This window comes from Amblyomma americanum, chromosome 4 (genome assembly GCF_052857255.1).
Source record: "Amblyomma americanum isolate KBUSLIRL-KWMA chromosome 4, ASM5285725v1, whole genome shotgun sequence".
Classification (NCBI taxonomy): Eukaryota; Metazoa; Arthropoda; class Arachnida; order Ixodida; family Ixodidae; genus Amblyomma; species Amblyomma americanum.
The window spans coordinates 102,969,927-102,986,562 of NC_135500.1; the positions used below are offsets into that span (position 1 = coordinate 102,969,927).

Here is a 16,636-nt window from a genome sequence, read left to right on the forward strand (position 1 = left end):
AGCACAAAAATCAACTTCTGCAATGCTTTCTCATTTACCACCAACGACGTATACTATACACAGTGCGGGAGTATTCCCGGAATACACCGCACGTTGTCTCTAAACGCGGACCCGAGCACTTCGAGCGAAATATCGAAGTTCAAGGCACCAGCCACTCTTATGATTTGAAAAAACTAAAAACTTGCTTGCAAGCTTTCCAAACCCGCACTCAGAACTTCGCCACCCCGCTCCCTGGCCTTGTGAATACCACATGCCGCTAGCGACTGCGGCGCCACCTCTTTTGTTTGCAAACATGCAGGACGTCTATAACCGCCCGTCACCGGCCACCCCTCCTACTCAGGCCATTACTGCGGCGAAGCTCTGTATGTCCCCTCACCGTTTAACGCGCCTCATGCTGACTCATCGACCCTTACAGTCAATATCCGCGGTCACTAGTGGCATAGGTAGATGTATTCACAGGTAATGTTTAACGTGAGCTTGCATACATCTACGCGTACTAGTTCGTTGTCGGAACGTTGGAACAATGTGTTTATATACATGGTAGCTCTTTTGTATCCGGGGAATGGTATCTTTATATGGCGGTTGCCAAATACAGGCTGCGAGAAAGCATTCGAGTAGTTTTTTTGTACCTTTTCCGGGAAAACAAAGTATTGAAGTTATTGAATCAATAACAAAACAAGTTCATCAGATGAAATTTTGTTTTACTGAAAGCAGACCTTGTCCGTACGGCTTGCGTAAAATTACAGTTTTGGCGTTCCTAAACGGCCTGGGCATTTTTTTCATCACTACATGCGTATAATCGGTATGTGGCTGCCCTTTAATAGAGGTTTCCGACTTCACAAAGCTGCGCCTTCATTCAACAGATATAGAATGAATGCAAAATATGTTAACCTCGACAAAATATAGATTATATATAGCGAACCTACAATGGGCAAACAAAATCACGGCTGAGGGAAGCATGCGTGCGGGCTTTTTCGCTTTTTTTTGTACATGCGGTGTTTCTTGCCCTGCATTTAAGTCACACCGAAATTGTTGCAGTAAAGCTGGCTTGTTTGAAACAGCCCACAAATGTGCCCGCTTTTGCAATATAAAAATGCCGGTTATTTATCTGCCTTGAAAAGTTTTCTATATTAGAATAGGTACAAAATGACTGTGTTATAAAGGAAGCTTTTACAGACAAAGCAAACTTTTTGAGGTTACACGAACGCTGGCACATTTCATCCTATTGTCAGTAGCTCACAATGCGTTGTTATTAACCAGCAAATAGCCAGTTATAAGTGCCTAATGAAGTGCCCAGAAAAGAGCTTCCTTGGCTGTAACCTTGAAACACAACATGATCTATCTCACGGTATGCCTTCAAGCATGACCCTCAGCATACTTTGTGTTCCGACTAAGGATGTCAGAAATTTTTTAATCTAGGCTTTTTTAATTAGAAGGCCGCTTTTTCGGCATAGAATCATCAGCGGTGCAGTGCACCAGAGTACAGTTCAGACGTTCTAAATTAGCAGCCTGGTCATCTAATATTTAATAGTTAACTATTTAACTGCTACTGTTAGGCTCTTTATTTACTGAGAGGCTTGTATCCTACTTTAGGTAATGTACAAATCGGTTTTTCGAATTTCGAATATCTCGTTCTCATCCCCGCTCCAGCTCAAAAAATTATGGAGCCGCAGATTGGCGAAAGCCAATCCTTAACAAGCAGGTGCGACCGCGGTCCGGGAGTCAAGTCTCCTCTCGCAATGACCGAACTGGAGTGGACAGCGGGCGTAGAGCACATGACAGGCACCCCAATGTGTGACGCGCGTTCTTAAGCTTGGCTAGCGCTCTTTCTAGTCTCACGGTTTCGGTTGTGTGCGGCCCCAAAATTTCTTGCGCTTCAGCGAAGAGAACAATGGCATTTTCAAAAATTGAAAACCAAATATGATATTAATTTACATAGTCTTCAAGCCTCTCAAAGTAAAAAGCACACTAACTGTAATAGTCAAAAATTTAGCGAATAAATATTAATTAACCAGGCTCATTGCAATCTTAGCTCTATTCTGTTGCGTTACACTAGTGACAATACCATGAAGAAAAAAGCGCTAACTCGAAAAGCTCATTTAAGAAATCGCTGATAGTCTGAAGTGAAAACCCTTAATTGTATATTGCATATAAACGCCAGCAAAAATAAAAAAAAGAGAAAGCATTTGATTCTACGGAAGCATTGGCAGTCATTACGCCACCAGGGGATGAAAGAGCTGTATACATAACGCTCTTACTTCTTGGGAAAGCCCGAATTTATCCGATTCCTGAACCCCGAACAGACCTCTAAAAACGAGGATGTCTGGCGAAGATGCTTTACTTATTGATCAGACGAAAAGCTGTGGACGTACTCGGCTTATCGTGATAAAGGCTTATCGTGATCGTGATGATCAGTACAGTTTCACTGCACAATCGCTGGTACAACTTATTAAGCATTCGTAACTGAACCGCCGGCATTTAACTTATCAGTCTCGTAATTAAAATGAGCGCTTACATTTGTAATATTTAAGTATGAGAGATGCTATAACAGCGCAAAAGGGAAAAAAGAGCAAGGCTTTTGGTTGCTGATATATTACAGATTGCGCCAAATTGAAATAATTTGATGGCAAACGAGAGAGGAAAATACAGAAAGGATGCAAGTTTGTTTCACGAAAGTTTGAGCGTTACTGGTGGTGTCAAAGAAAACAATTTTTTAGACTTTTCATTTAGTCTACTTGGCCCCTCTTCGATGAACTAGTAGACGTACTAAAAACACGCTTCGCCTCGTGCACCATGCCTTATTCCCACTGTCTCTCCCACTTTTTAAACATAGATACTTGCACTGGAGCAGCCAGGCGCAGCAGCGTTTTGACGCGCTCCCAAGTTCGCCGATCAAGCCGTCACCGCCAGAGCTTACGCAGAAACTGAAACTCGCCATGCAGCAGGCAGCATCTTGGCTTCCTGCCAAAGTATGTGCTGTAGACGACGCCTACAGCGCGAGACTGAGGAACGAGCTAAGGAGAGTTAACGCTCTGAAGTATATGGCAACTGAGCGCGAAGAGTGAAAAGTGTCCAGCGAAGTACAGAGTCGATCACACTTGTCTAGAGCGCTCGGGCAGTGCGCTGAGGAGCAAATGAAGTGAAATCTTTTCGCAGTTGCTTTGCTAGCGGTAAGGCGCATGGTGCCTGTACGGTTCACGTGTCTATTCTGCTGCTCTTCAGCGCAGCCATTATCAGTGAAAGTGAGTACCTGCTTTAGATTCCGCTTTATTTCCCTCGCTTTATTTCCCTCTCGAGCCCTCTAGACAAGTGTGATGGATTCTATACGTCTGTGGACCTGCCAACCCGTATACTCTTGAGGTACCATTGGAAGAACTCACTTTCAAGCTGTTACTTCTTTTCTTGCGGCACTAGACAGTTGAAGAGATTTTATTTTATTGGCATGTTTCACGGGTACCATTTCTTCTATTCCCCGTAGTTAAATCCTTGTCTTACAAAAATTTGTTTATTCTAGGCCTGAGAGCACATTGTTGCAAATGTCATGTTCCTCCGGCAGTCAAATCATTTTAGATGTCAGCCAAAAGCTTTTGAGTTTCCTAAGCTAATTTTGGGGCATGCAAATAAAGCGCGATTAGAGGATAGATAGATAGACATAGATAGATAGATAGATAGATAGATAGATAGATAGATAGATAGATAGATAGATAGATAGATAGATAGATAGATAGATAGATAGATAGATAGATAGATAGATAGATAGATAGATAGATAGATAGATAGATAGATAGATAGATAGATAGATAGATAGATAGATAGATAGATAGATAGATAGATAGATAGATAGATAGATAGATAGATAGATAGGTAGGTAGATATATAGATAGATAGATAGATAGATAGATAGATAGATAGATAGTTATATAGATAGATAGAGAGATAGATAGATAGATAGATAGATAGATAGATAGATAGATAGATAGATAGATAGATAGATAGATAGATAGATAGATAGATAGATAGATAGATAGATAGATAGATAGATAGATAGATAGATAGATAGATAGATAGATAGATAGATAGATAGATAGATAGATAGATAGATAGATAGATAGATAGATAGATAGATAGATAGATAGATAGATAGATAGATAGATAGATAGATAGATAGATAGATAGATAGATAGATAGATAGATAGATAGATAGATAGATAAAGAGGAGGAGGGAAAGGCAGGGATGTTAACCAGAAAGGGGTCCCGGTTGGCTACCCTGCACTGTCGAAGAGGAATTAGTGTACTAAAAGGAGGAAGAGAGAAGGGAAAAAAGGCATAACACACACGCACAACGCTGTCACAATTTGTCACTCAATCCAGTCGCTCTCAAGTAGGCAAAGAGTGCCTTGTATGCCTTGAGGGCAGTAAACTGCTTTGTCCACGGACCGAGGATCTTTTGCTCTGTTAATGGGCAAGGATCGAGGCGGTCCAGGGCACAACACGGTGTATGTCTTGCAGTCGCAAATGCAGTGAACTCACAGAGAAGATGAGCGATGGTCTCCTCACAAACACAGCTTTCACAGGCAGGGTTGTCTGTCGGCCATCCCCATCCGGAAAGCATAGTGGTTGGTAAAAGCAACACCGATCCATAATCGGCATAACAATGTTGCTTCGCGACGTGCTAAGTTACGTGGAAGACGAAGGCGCAGTCCAGGGTCCAGTGCCTTGAGGTGGAGGTTGCAAAACTCTCCCGTGTGATTAGAGTGATTTGAACAAAAAACTACCGATTCTATCAGAAATTGTTGGCTCCTATATCAATAAGACTGTCGCACGAACAACTCGCACTCTGCAAAAACTCCCACCACGTGAAAGGCTATTCGCAGTTCCGTGACATGCACTGTAAGATAATGCGTCCCTTTTACCCTTCGGCCTCAAATTTGGTCTCTGACACCGCTACAGTATAAAGAGAGACTTATTAACCAATCTGTAAAGTTGATTCTGGTTCGTTCTTTAGGAGGCTATTGGGTCCACAAAGTTCAATAGCTGCCTGACCTATCAAGCGTCATCAGAGCAAGGCAGCTGTGGATGCTTAAGGGGAATCTGGGAAAAAAGTGCGATTTGATTTAAAAAGAACTCATTTGTAGACTTCGGCTATACAAGGTTGATTACCGAATGTCTTTTTTGGCCATGTTCTCAGTGCAGTCTGAAAACATTTCGTGTTTTACTTTCAAGCTGGCGCGCGAAATGTGGGAGGTAGAGCCAATAAACGTCGTCACAAACTCGCAGCACAGTCGAAAACAGGAATATTGAAGTTTTTTATTTCTTTTTCTGACGTGTACAGGCGTTTTGTCAAGACAGCGCAAGGGGCGCACTGAAAAGGCAGGAAAAAATGACATAATCGTGCCCTTGCGCATCGAACTGATGGGGAAAACGAACATGAGTGTTTAGTGGATAGGCAGGAGGTGGCACTTGAAGAAAATGTTTTGAGATCTGCATTTTTCGTAAGAAATTAGCTATATTGCATTCAGCTAATGTTTGCTTGAGGGAAGCCAACAGTCTCCAAAACCAAGGAGCACAGGGGAATTTTTTTTTCAGTGGAGGCTGTTGAATAATTCTAAATTAATAGTGTAACTATTTTATGGCTTAAATATAATTGATAAGAGACGAGAAGAGAAAACAAGCACAAGCCGTCGGTGGGATCCGAGCCCACGACCTCCGAATTTCTCGTCTGAAGTTCTACCAACTGAGCTAAGGCGATGGCTGTCCAATCATCTGCTTTGGGGGGTATTTATGTGTAGAGTAAGTTAACCTTTAGAGTGTTTTCCAGCGCTACCCACGTCGAGAGCGGCGGACGTAGTACGTCCTGTATTACCGCGAGTGCCGCGTAGGACCATAGTCGAAAGGTGAGAGCGGAAGCTGTACGAGAACCCTCTTATGGTAACTACAGCAACAGGACTGCGAGATTCGAGGTCCTCTTTAAATTCTTCAGCATACAAGAGCATGGAATAGAAGTGTTCGTAATGACATAGATGACAAAAGCCGACAGTCATCGAAACTAAGGAGCAAAGGTGATTTTTCATTTTTTGTGTTGATTATTTTTCTATTACTAGTGCAATTATTTTATGCTGGAAGATAATTGATAATATACGAGAAGAAAAAACAACCACATGCCGCCGCTGGGATCGGAACTCCAAGTTCGGAGGTCGTGGGTTCGGATCCCACCAGCGGCATGTGGTTCTTTTTTCTTCACCTTCCTTATCAATTATCTTTAAGCTATAAATTATTTGCATTATAATTTAGTATTAGCGGTGGCTGCCTTTTTGTGGAGGCAAAACCATAAAGCGCCCGTATGCTGTGCGGTGTAACTTTAAGTTTAAGATCCCCGAGTGGTCGAAATTATTCCGGAGCCCTCCACAACGGCACCTCTTTCTTCCTTTCTTCTTTCACTCCCTCCTTTATCTCTTCCCTTATGGTGCGGTTCAGGTGTGCAACGATATATAAGACAGATACTGCGCCATTTCCTTTCCCCCAAAACCAAGAACCAAAAACCACCAGCAATTAAAAAAATATCACCTATGCGCCTTGGTTTCGGTGACTTGGCTTCTGTTCTGCGCCGACGCCAAAAACAAGAACGATAGCCATTTCCACTTTGCGGCAGCACTGCTCAATTTCGCAATTCAAGTGGTATAACACGACTTCTTTGCGGCTATACTGCAGTAAGCTGTGGCCACACGAGATGTGGTCATGGCTCCGAGCCAGGGCCATGTACGTTACCGCGCTAGAAGTAGTTTCTGTGTCAGTGCTTGCCAGCGGCAGTGGCGACTCCGCCCAACGCTGCCGATTTTCACGCTAGCGTGGCTTGTTTTTAAGCCAGTGCTCTACTCTGAGCTTGCCTGCACCTACAAAGTGGACTACTCTGCACTGGTTGCAGGTTTTATACGTCACAACTTGGTTGCATCTCCTCCGGCCTCTTTCTTTAGGCATGACTCAGCTATGAATTTATCCAAGACGTCACTGGTTCCAGGCCCATCTACTGTGGCGTGCGTTCTGGCTCACAGCATCCGCATGAGGCGTAAGCGGAGACAAACTATGAGTGCTGAATGTGTCCTGTGCTCTTCCTGTGCATGTACAGAATGTTCATCGGGGCACAACGAGTGTAAACTGTCCAAAAGCTTTCGGCAGGTACAGCATATGTTTCCATTAAATATAGCACTCCCTTTCGATTTGGCTGGGTGAGTCATTGAGCTCAATTACTTGGTGCCTCAGGAACCACTTTTTTCAGAATCTTTGTAGAGTTGTGGCACAAGGTGAGTGCGGCACAGGAACGACTTCACCAGTAGGGCAGTGAAACACTCACTGCAATTTAAGGAGAGCGTGAGAGTTTTGAATGGAAAAATAGGAACGATTTTCTAAACTTTACGCAGTTTCTTATATAGGAGCCTGGGAATGACTGGCCGTCTCTAAGCTCCACTACTCAGGTATGGTTTGTTTGGTGTGTGTACGTCGGCAATGCTGTAACATTGGCGAGAGCACTGAGAGAAGCCAAAATATTGCAGTATTGCTGAGCACGTTGTGGTTCTTGGGATCTCGTGCATAATCGCGTTCATTGAATTTCGTGTCACGATTTCTGTGATTTCATTTTATTTTCATTTAGTATTGCAGTTTGTATAGATGAGTTTGAAATATTAAAGCGACTGGAAGAGAAATACTAGGAGCAATCACCGGGCACCGACAGCGACCTTGCTGCTGGCAGACCGGCCTGCTTTTCTGTCTCTGCTTGTTCGCGCCGACGGCCTGTACATCAAGCCGTGGCATTTGGTGGAGATGATGGGATCTCATTCAGCGCACCCCGCCTCGTAATTCGAGCCCAGTACTAAGTCCTGGCCGTCGGGTTTTCTTGGAGCCCTCGGCAGTAAAGAAGATTCGTCCTAGACGACGCCAGCAAGGCGAAGCGCCGGAATTCGGAATCTGGCCCGAGGGATCGAGGACACGTTGGACCAAAGTCACCATGGCGTCCCAGTCGCAACAAACCGACCCCCGATTGCTCCGATGATTTTCTGCGTGTCTGTCACCCCAATATCTGCCGCCCTGTTCTGTGGCGATGGCCTTGATGATTTTAAAGATTGGGTCCAGTACTATGAACGGGTAGCTCAACATAACGGGTTGACACCCGATTAATGCCTGCAGAACCCATACTTCTCCTTGGATGCCATATCGAAATACCGGTTCGAGAACCATAAGGCTTCGTTAACCTCATGGAGGACTTGCAAGAGCGAACTGATACGTACGTTCGTGAACGAGCACCGGCGATAGCATGCTGAAGGTCTGCTTCACGCTCGTATTCAGGGTCCCAACGAGAGCCTCAGAAGCTCCGTCGAAGGCGTGCTGCGTCTCAGTGCCCGACTGACCTTCGGGCTACTGAAGCGAAAAAGGTGCGGGCCTTGATGAGGGGCGTCTAGAATGGCATTTTTGAAGGGCTCACCTGCAATCCTCCAACCAGAGTAGCCGGATTCGTCTCTGAAGCGACCAACATCGAGCACGCATTGGCGACAAGAACCAGTCAGTTTCTGCGAGTGAGTGCCCATTCCTGCCGACTAGTCTTGCCTCGTCTGGCCTGGGCGGTGTTGGCCTCGCCGATGTCTGCGAGATAATTCGCGACGTCATCCGCGAGAAGATGAGAAGGCTCTTCCCAGATCCTGAGAAGCCTGCATCTCTCTCCATCACGACGGCTATTCGGGAAGAACTGCTGCACACGCTGGCTCCAGAAGTCCCAATTGCGGATGCGGTCGACCAACCAGCTCTGAGCTACGCCGCCGCCGTCATCGTCCGCCTCCCGTCCATCGCCAGTACCAGAGCGCTGCCGATTCCGGCTCTCGACACCGGGAGTTTCTGTCCCCGTCTGATGCCCGCCTAGAACTGCTGGGCCGCAGAAAAAGTGACATCTGGAGGTCTTCAGACCGTAGGCCGTTATGTTTCCACCGCGCTGAGCCTGACCACATGTATCTACTGTCCGTACCGCGAACTCGGCCTTAGAGGTTTCAGTCGGGCTGAGCCGCGTCCCCGCTACGGTGAACAGCCCCACGATATGCAGGACTACCTTCGACGTTCTTCATCGCCGATGGCAGCTCCAACTCGCACCTTCCGGTCGCCGCTATCTCACCGCCCATCATCCCCTTCTCGCGGGTCTAGTAGTGAGAGCCTTTCACCACTGAGAAATTAAGGACGGCGATGTCTGGAGGTTGCGTTGCCGGAGTCGCACGAAGAAAATGACCTGCGCATAGGTTTGAATGTGCCAGCTCAACCTATGGCAGCCTTGGAAGATAAAAAGGTTTTTTGCCCTTCAGCAATGTAAACGACGGTAGCGACGTAACGGCGCTTGTCGACACCGGTGCCGATTACTCGGTCTTCAGCGGCAACTTCTCTCGGCGCCTTCGCAAGGTTACCATCCAGTGGGACGGCCCGCTCATACGTACCGCGGCAGGTAACCTCGTAAAATTCCTTGGCAAGTGTACTGCCCGCATCGAGATTCACGGTGAGACGTGCCCCCCCCCCCCCCCCCCACATTCGGGATATTGGAGAATTGCTCTAAGGATGTTATTTTTGGCATGGACTTTCTCCGTGAATATTTCGCCGTAATCGACGTAGAGCGTAACAAGTGGACCCACGGCGCACATTCTTCATCCCCAATACCTCCCCGCGCCACCCGCGCTGCGATAAATGTTGACGCTTACCATGTTCACTTGCCGCCGTTGTCGACAATTTTCCTGCCGGTCCGAGCCGATACAACCGCACATGGCAAGGGTGTTCTGGAAGGAAGTGTTGAGATGCTACTTACGCGGGGCATTGGCGTTGCGCAAGGAATCGCAAATGCTACACGTGGGCGTGCCAACATCTTCGTAATCAACTTCAGTAACCAGCCGCAGCGCCTGACGAAATGTGTAGTAGCTGAAATGGAGGAACTTAGCGACTTCCGCGAAGCTGGTGCGCTGCCTGAGGAGGAGGCCGCGCCCGGGTCACGAGACCCTACAACGTTTCCCCTGGACACCAATCCCAACCTTAAACCTTCCCCAACGCGCGAACTGCTCTCTCTTTTGCATCGGTACCACGACTGTTTCACGACGACATCCCGAGTTCGCCAAACGTCCATCGCCAAGCATAGAATTATTGTCGACGCCGCAACACACCCGATTCGCCAACCGTCGTACCGCGTTTCCTTGCAGGAAAGAGAAACCATAAAGGAGCAAGTGCGCGAAATTGTAAATGACGACTCATCCTACTATCTAACAGTCTGTGGACCGCACCTGTAATACTGATCAAGAAAAAAAACGCGACCTGTAGAGCTTTTCTTTCAGTTTAATTTCATGGTGTAACTCAGAAGTTGTCTAGGGCTTGCGAGTTTCACGGTTTGTTCCACACAATTATAATGGGAAGCATGAATGCTATAGCTGCGTAAATGCTTGGGGAAACTTATTGTAAGCGTCATCTACTTCACTGGCATTGTCAATGCAATCACACTTAACTTGTGCCAGTGAACTATGAAATAAATTGAGAGTAGCATAAGTTATATTGATACCAAGCTTTTTCCTTTCTGTACTTTACCGGTCCATTCCTATATGTACATACAAACACTGGAAGATGGTCTCTGAGTGGACATGATATTACACCTGAGTCAGCTATTGGTTGGGAGCAGTTCGTATTCAGCAGATCGAGAAAAGGCTCGCTCTCTTGTGTAATCCTAGTTGGAGTGGCTACATGGTTATTGAAGCCGTTCGAAGCCAAGACAGCGTTAAAGTCTCTAACCAAAGAGTTGTCTCTCAACATATTAATATTAAAATCCCCTCCAGATATTAGAGTGTATTTGCCGTCTGTTATAAACGAAAGAAAGCCGTTGTAAAATTCAATAAACTTAACCACATTTCCCTTCGGAGGACAATAGCAAACTGAAAACTCGAACCTGCCGGTACAGACAGATATGACAACAAAATCATCAGTAATTAGAATATACGAGTCCAGCTTGTCGCATTCAATGTCATTAGATACCAATAAGGCTACTCCACCCCTACGGAGACCAGAGCGGTTCAAGTATAGTTCAAGCTGTATAGTTGGTCATACTGAAAATGTCACAATCATTTGTGCTCCAAGTTTCACTGAGCATGATCAGAAAAAAACGAAACTAAAATTCACCAAAGAATTCCTCTAAACACATTGTCTTGTTTTTTAGAGAGCGTGCTTTCAAGTGAACAGCTTTAAGCGATTTCGGCGCAAAACACGAAACAGTGCGGTTCAGGTCGCTGGGCAGATAACACATGTGCTTCATTTTGGTTATGTTTCATGATGAAAACACAAAAGATAACATCAAAAATGCTATAACTGATCCAAGTCGCTCTTTCTGCTCGCATGAATGGCACTCATTCCCTCACTTTCCCTGACGAAAACCTTTCCGTTGACATACCAAGAAAACTTATAACCTTTATCTTTGGCGCAGTGTTTCGTTGCTTGCAGGAGTTCTCTGCTGCGGCGTGATTTCTTGCAAGGAAATGGGTGGATCGCTTTCCTTAAGGTTTTTGCTATTCTTAATCCAGCTTTCTCTAATCCCTTGCCTCGTGAAACGCACAGTGATGCCTGGCACCTTATCACGTTTGGCTCGAAGTCGATGAACGTGTGCAATTTCCTGTTCAATCAAGTGAGGCGCTCAAAGTTTACCAGCCACGTTATTTAATATGACTCTCAGCTCCTCATCTCGTGCTTCTTTTATTCCATGCATTTCTATGTTCAGCTGCCTGCTCCGAAATTCGAGGTCATTTATGTCCTTTTCCAACTGGGCTTGAACTACCTGTTCCAGGCCATCTTTTTCTTAAAGCTCTGTCATCCTCTTTTTTAGGCCTTTAATGTCAGCCTCTTGATGGCAGAACTTTTGCTGAAATTTATCGAACTTCGTAGATATGATGTTATGACTCTCTTCCTTGCTCTCAATTTTTCCAGCCAGGGGCATCAGCCGTTCTAGTTTTTGATTATTTGATATGAGTGCCAGTTTAATATCTGTTTCAGAGTCATCGCTCTCTTTGCTACAGGTGTTGCTGCTTCCTGCACTTCTGAAGATTGGCACTGCCACGTTTTCTTAGTAGCCTCATACTTCGATTTGAATGTCTTCTCATCTAAACAAGCACATTTTCCATAGTGATAGATGCTCTCGCACTTGGAACATTCCACACATGGCTCATCCTCTGAAAGGAGGAGATTACATGTTTTACAAGAATCAGACTTTATTGCAAGTGTACATAGGTACTCGCAAGATGGATTTCGTAACACAGAAAAGCATAGCAAAAGCAGCGAATGGCAGTAAATGGCAGCAGAAACAGCGATGGAAATGTTATTAGAATGACTATGAGCACAGTGCTACTAACGTACAAAAAGAGCCGTTTTTCAAACGATGTTCCCAGCTTCCTGCCGCTGCTGCCAAGTGACCGCCGACCGAGAGTGCTCCGCTGACTGGCTACGCACGTGCAGATGAACACATCCAGGCATCCCTTCGTTGCAGGGGTGGATTCACGGGCAATTTGCCGTCAGAAGACGACGCAGCACATCGTATAATCCTTCGGCGGGGCCTCGATGCAGACAGCGCTGCAAAAAGAGCAGTTTTTCAAACGATGTTCTCAGCTTGCTGCCGCTGCTGCCAAGTCATAGACGAGAAGACGCTAAAACAGCAGAGAAAAAAAGAGAAACGTCTAAAACTAATTAAAACACAATTCAGAGTGTCAATTAACATTTATCCGTGGTACAGCAGTGGAACTGGGAGTCCACCTCTTTGGACTCATCTACTATCTGTCAATTAACATTAAAAATTACTAGAGACTGTTAATTAATAGGTGTACTGAAAAAGCGATAAAATGACTGTAAACGCGGCGGCGGCGAAACAAAGTGGCTGTCATGGTAACATATGCTTTCACGCTCCTCTACGCAAGCAAGCTGAAGTTCCCTCAGAATTTTTGAGTGTATTGTGCAACGTCACGGTGCCCCTGCCATTTTGACCACTGACCGGGGTGCCACGTTTCTGGCACAGCTCACACAGAAGATCCTCCGTCAGAGCTGCACCGGCCACTACGGCACTACTGCATACCATCCGCAAACCAATGGGCTGACGGAGAGGCTGAACACGACGATGGGGAGGTGATCGCCATATACGTGGGCGTCGCCCATCGCAGCTGGGAGGAAGTACTGCCTAAGTTACATTCGCGTATTGTACCGCTGTCCAGGAGACGACTGGTATGTCGCCTTTCCAGCTGGTACATGACATACAGGTCACCATGATGCTTGACACTATGCTGCCGCACGAGCCGCCTGTTCAACTAGCTGATGATGACCGAATACTCTGCGAGTGTGCGGACAAAGTACGGAAACTCGCTATACTCCGTATAAAATTACCAACAGCGTGTATACAGATGCTCTTGGTACAATGTCCGTCGACGTGACGTCCGTTGTTGCCGTGACAACAAAGTCTGGGTGTGGACTCCAGTACGCTGTCGTGGTCATTCCGACAAGATCATGACGCGCTTATTTCGCCCGTATACGGCTCTTCGCCGCCTCGGTGAATTTTTAACTACGAGGTGCTGCCCGAAGGAACGCGACCATTATCACGTCGTTTCACCCGCCCTGAACTTGTGCATGTAGTCCGACTTAAGCCATATTACGTGCAATGATCGCCTGCCCCCTTCCTTATTTCCCACTGCCTTTTACGTCGGCCAGAAGGACTTGCTGGACCCGTGCGTGCTTTTCCGCCGTATGTATTTGCTATCGGGTTAGCATTGGGACGATGCTTCTTTATAGGGGGAGGTAGTGTATCGCACTGTTTCCAACGGCGGCCGATAAGAAAGCTGTGCGCTGAATCCCCGAACTGTGCGCGTATCACCGACGATTTGTCCAGACCTTTCGCGCATCGCCAAGCCTCTGAAACAACTGACAAAACACAGACGTGCCAATTAAATGGAAAGCGCCGCAAGCAGAAGCCTTGAGGTAACTTCAGTGTCGTTTAAAGTCCCCACTGATCCTCGCGCATTTTGATGAAAACGCCGATACTGAAGTTCATACCCACGCAAGCAGCGTTGGCCTCGGCGTCGTCCTCGTTCAGAAAAGCAACAGACTGAAGAAAGTAGTCGCATACGCTAGCCGTTCCCTTTCCAAGGCCGTGGCTAACTATTCGAAAACTGAGGACCGCCTTGCCATCATCTGGGTTACGTCGGAATTCCGCCCTTCCTATACGGACGACCGTTAAAGGGCGTCAGCGATCACCGCACAGTGTCCCCGCTTGCAGTTTCAAGGATCTCTCCGGCAGCCTCGCTCGATGGTGCCTTCGTCTCCAGGAGTTTGACGTCACCATCGTTTACCAGTCCGGACGCAAGCACTCTGTTGCCGATTGTCTGTCACGAGCTTCTGTAGATGCATCGCCACCGGACGACGATGAGGACGCCTGCCTGGGACCCATCAGCTGCACCTCTTTTGCCCCGCAACAACGCTCGGACCTCTATATATAGCTTTCATTGATTACGAGAATCTCTGGCTCCGGACAGGCCGCCATTGGAATCTGAACCTGGCAACGTTTAACGCTAGAACTTTAGCTAGTGAGGCTAGCCTAGCAGTGTTGTTTGAGGAATTAGCGGGAATTAAATGGGATGTGATAGGGCTTAGCGAAGTTAGGAGGACAGGTGAGGCGTATACAGTGCTAAAGGACGGACACATACTGTGCTATCGCGGGTTAGAGGATAGACGAGAACTAGGTGTGGGTTTCCTCATTAATAAGGATATAGCTGGCAACGTAGAAGAGCTCTACAGTATTAACGAGAGGGTAGCAGCTATAGTAATTAGGCTGAATAGGAGGTACAAGCTGAAAGTGGTGCAGGCCTACGCACCCACATCCAGCCATGATGACCAGACCGTTGAAAGCTTCTATGAGGACGTAGAATCAGCAATGAATAAAGCAAAATCGCAGTACACTGTACTGATGGGCGACTTCAATGCGAAGGTGGGAAAGAAGCAGGCTGACGACCACGCGGTAGGTGACTATAGGATAGGCTCTAGAAATAGCAGGGGAGAGTTATTAGTCGAATTCGCGGATAGAAATAATTTACGGATCATGAATACCTTCTTCCGCAAACGAGAAAACAGGAAGTGGACCTGGAAGAGCCCCAATGGTGAGATTAAAAATGAAATCGACTTCATACTATGCGCTAAACCTGGCATCATTCAGGATGTGGCCGCCCTCGGAAGGGTGCGTTGCAGCGACCATAGAATGGTAAGGTCTAGAATTAGCTTAGACTTGAAGAGGGAACGGAAGAAGCTAGCGAAGAAGAAGACCATTAACGAGTTAGCCGTAAGAGGGAAAGCACAGGAGTTTAGGATAGCGCTGCAAAACAGATATTCGGCTTTAACTGAGGAAGATGATCCTGATGTTCATTCAATGCACGATAACCTGACATCAATAATTACGGAGTGCGCAGTAGAAGAAGGCGGTAGGACAGTTCGAAAAGATACCGGAAAGCTATCTCAGGTGACGAAAGATCTGATTAAGAAGCGCCAAAACATGAAGGCCTCTAACACTACCGATAGAATAGAACTAACGGAGCTATCAAAGTTAATAAATAAGCGCAAGGTAGCCGACATAAGGAAGTTTAATATGGAGAGAATCGAGCATGCTATAAAGAACGGAGGTAGCCTAAAAACAGTGAAGAGGAAACTAGGCATAGGTAAAAACCAGATGTATGCATTAAGAGACAAGCAGGGCAATGTCATTAGCAATATGGATAAGATAGTTAACGTAGCCGAAGAGTTCTACACAGACCTGTACAGTAGCCAATGTAATCAGAGCGCTAATGAGAAAGAAAGCAGTGCACAGCAATGCGTCATCCCGCCAGTAACGAAAGATGAAGTAAAGAAAGCCTTAGAAGCAATGAAAAGGGGAAAAGCAGCTGGGGAGGGTCAGGTAACAGCAGATCTGTTGAAGGATGGAGGGGACATCGTGCTAGAAAACTAGCCACCCTGTATACGCAATGCCTTATGACCTCAACTGTACCAGAAGCTTGGAAGAATGCAAACATTATCTTAATTCATAAGAAGGGAGACGCCAAGGACTTGAAAAATTACAGGCCGATCAGCTTACTATCCGTTGCCTACAAAGTATTTACTAAGGTAATCGCTAATAGAGTCAGGGCAACGTTAGACTTTAATCAACCAAATGATCAGGCAGGCTTTCGTAAAGGATATTCCACAATAGATCATATTCACACTATCAATCAGGTGATAGAGAAATGCGCAGAATATAACCAACCTCTATATATAGCTTTCATTGATTACGAGAAAGCATTCGACTCAGTGGAAACCTCAGCAGTCATACAGGCATTGCGTAATCAGGGGGTAGAAGAGCCTTATGTCAAAATACTGGAAGATATATATAGCAACTGCACAGCTACTATAGTCCTCCATAAAGTCAGCAATAAAATTCCAATAAGGAAGGGCGTCAGGCAAGGAGACACGATCTCGCCAATGCTGTTCACCGCATGTTTGCAGGAGGTATTTCGAAGCCTGAATTGGGAACAGTTCGGAATAAGAATAAATGGAGAATACCTAAATAATCTGCGATTTGCTGATGACATTG

The 16,636-nt window shown here is 46.0% G+C and overlaps 1 long non-coding RNA gene across 1 annotated transcript in view; it reads right to left on the minus strand.

Annotated features, from left to right (window-relative positions):
* Positions 1-9,717: 9,717 nt before the first annotated feature.
* The window catches only part of LOC144130282 (uncharacterized), a 33,475-nt gene continuing 26,556 nt past the window's right edge, over positions 9,718-16,636 (minus strand). The window contains exons 2-3 of the long non-coding RNA XR_013314045.1: positions 12,400-12,612; positions 9,718-9,797 (exon numbers count right to left, since the gene is read on the minus strand). This is a non-coding gene — a long non-coding RNA (uncharacterized LOC144130282). The remainder of the gene's footprint in view (positions 9,798-12,399; positions 12,613-16,636) is intronic.